Below are 2630 nucleotides of genomic sequence, written 5' to 3'. Positions count from 1 at the left end.
CCCGGCGGGTTTTGAGGCCTTTGCTGAAACTGCTCTTGCGGAGGATGCATTTGTTGTTGTTGTCCACCCCATGAGAAATTAGGATGATTTCTCCATCCTGGATTGTATGTTTCAGAGTATGGATTGTTTTGTCGTGGGAAATTTTGACTTCCCATGAAAAATACAGATTCAGGATTCTGTGGGCATTCACTATAATCATGGACGCCTTGACAAACCGCACAAAATTCAACCTTCTTCTCTTTCATCCCATTGCTTGACATCATATTCTTCATCATGCTCTTGATTGTGGCCAACTCGGCTGCTAATGCATCATTTTGAGCTGCAAGACGAACTTCAGCCGGTGTACTTCCTTTCGAACCACTTGCATGTACCCTATCTGTGGGCCACTGGAAATTATTGGTTGCTATTCTATCCAATATCTCCACGCTCTCCTCATAGCTCTTTGTGAGCAAAGCTCCTCCAGCTGATGTATCTACTAGCATGCGTGTTTGAGCATCCAAACCTTGGTAAAATGTCTCAAGTTTCACATCATCAGGGAATCGATGTGTCGGACATTTTCTCAGCAAATTGTTCCATCTCTCCCACACTTCCCATAACGATTCACCATCCATTTGTTGGAATGATGTGATGGCATTTCTTAGATTTGCATTTCGCGTGGGTGGGAAAAATCTTTTTAGGAATTTTTCTCTTAATTCCTCCCAAGTGGTGATGGAATCAGAAGGCAAAGACTCAAACCAGTCTCTAGCTTTCCCTTGTAGTGTGTACGGAAATAATCTTAGCCTAAATGCATCAGACGTCATGCCTCTTTGTTTGAAATTATCGCACATCTGGTTAAAGGAACGCAGATGGGACAAGGGCTCATCACTAGACATACCTCCAAAGAGACCATTGTTATTGATCATCTGAAACATCACAGGTTTGAATTCAAAATTGTCAGCATTAATTGTTGCACTGACAATTGGCGGGTTTGTTCCTTCGAAACCTCTGTTTCCATTATTGTTTACGTTATCTCCCATATCTTCTTGAATCCGAAGTCTCCTCAACCCTCTCAAAGTTCTTTCAATCTCCCAATCAAGCGCAAATTCAGGTGGTCTGAATCTTCGACCGGCCAGAGTAAAATATCCTCAAGATGTTTAAGAGTCTAACAACTACCTAATGTTCTAACTTAAAAATAAAAATAGTCCCCGGCAACGGCGCCAAAAACTTGTTGACGAAAACGCGTACTCGCAAGTATACGAGGTCATGCAAGTAATATAGTCGTAAGACCAGATATCGAACCCACAGAGACTATCCTATTCTAAGGAAGAGAGAACTAGGCAATTGATTGCAAAAGTGATTGATTTTATTAAACTAAAGAAACTACTAAAATAAAATTAAACTAAATTCAGCAACGTAAAAAGGACAACTAGAATAATCGAACAAACAAGGAAAACAATTAAACGATTTAAAAATTATGAGAAATATGGGGTTTAGTTGACTTATACGGGTTCAACAGTTCTTCTAATGCAACTAATTTGTTAAACCAATTATATAGAAACGAATAACTTAACACCAACAAAAGTTATCAATTACCTCTCGGTCTCATGATTCGATAAAAAAAAAAAACATTCACTCATATCTCTATGTAGTTCATGATTTTAAAAAGCATTAAGTCCAATGGTTTTGTTAAAAATGCCCTAACACACGTCTATGTTAAGTTTAAGCGAGATAACGAAACCGCACATTCATATTCAAACGATGTCACAAATAAAGCTTCTTTCGAAGTCAATATAAGCATGTAAATATTAAATTTAAACCAAGAAAATTAACCATAACTAACGTTGATCAAGTGCTAGCCAAAACAAAATTACCCGTCAAAATTTATATTTTTAAAATAAAAACACATTTAAATATGCTATTCGATTTCAACAAAATTGGTTCAAACAAAATCAACTACATTAAAATTACCATCTCACCCTAGTCAACCAAACCCTAATAAAAATTACTCCATAAAATTAAAATTAAACACCACAAACAGATAAAAATCCAACATCATTATCCTTGATTTCAATTCTAATCAACAAAATAAACTTAGTATAGTATCTAACTGCATAGGAATATAATTGGAAAAAAAAAATTCAGAATAATAAAGAAAAGAAATCACCCAATTATGGTTCGGTTACCACATGCACCGGTTTTGATTATCACTGTGATGTTCGCTTCCAAAAAGTTCAGAGGGTGACGAAGAATGATAAAGGCTTCTTGGATTTCTTTTAAGCACTGTGCCGGCAGTCGATTCTTTTTTTTCTTCGTAGGGTTCTCTCCTTTTTTTTTCTGTCTCCTTTTCTTATCACGTAAATAACCATATATATAAAGCATAATTACAATCTTGCCCCTCCAACTTTCATGAATGGTGCAGCCTTAACCCCTTGATCTTTCACTTTTACCATTGTACAACTTTAGCCCTTGATCTTTCAACTTTAATTCAACTCTTACTTTTAGCTTATGATTTTCGTCCAGCAAACTAACTTCAACTTCAACGTCGATTATGAGCAGGAAAACGACCGATTCAGAAAAAACTCAAAACTTCAAACTTGTAGATAATTGTGTCTCGTTTCCGAAACATCTTGAATCGCCTAAATCGGAGTTCG

General features: G+C 36.5%; 1 non-coding gene across 1 annotated transcript; it reads left to right on the top strand.

Moving 5' to 3' along the window:
- The first annotated feature begins 537 nt into the window (after positions 1-537).
- On the top strand, positions 538-644 carry LOC145060627 (small nucleolar RNA R71). The gene has a single exon (XR_013686844.1). It is a non-coding gene; the product is annotated as a small nucleolar RNA R71 (small nucleolar RNA).
- The last annotated feature ends 1986 nt before the right edge of the window (positions 645-2630 follow it).

This window comes from Lactuca serriola, chromosome 6, assembly GCF_051521515.1.
Source record: "Lactuca serriola cultivar US96UC23 chromosome 6, Lser_US96UC23_V15, whole genome shotgun sequence".
In the NCBI taxonomy this organism is placed as follows: Eukaryota; Viridiplantae; Streptophyta; class Magnoliopsida; order Asterales; family Asteraceae; genus Lactuca; species Lactuca serriola.
This window is presented reverse-complemented; position numbering and strand designations above follow the sequence as displayed.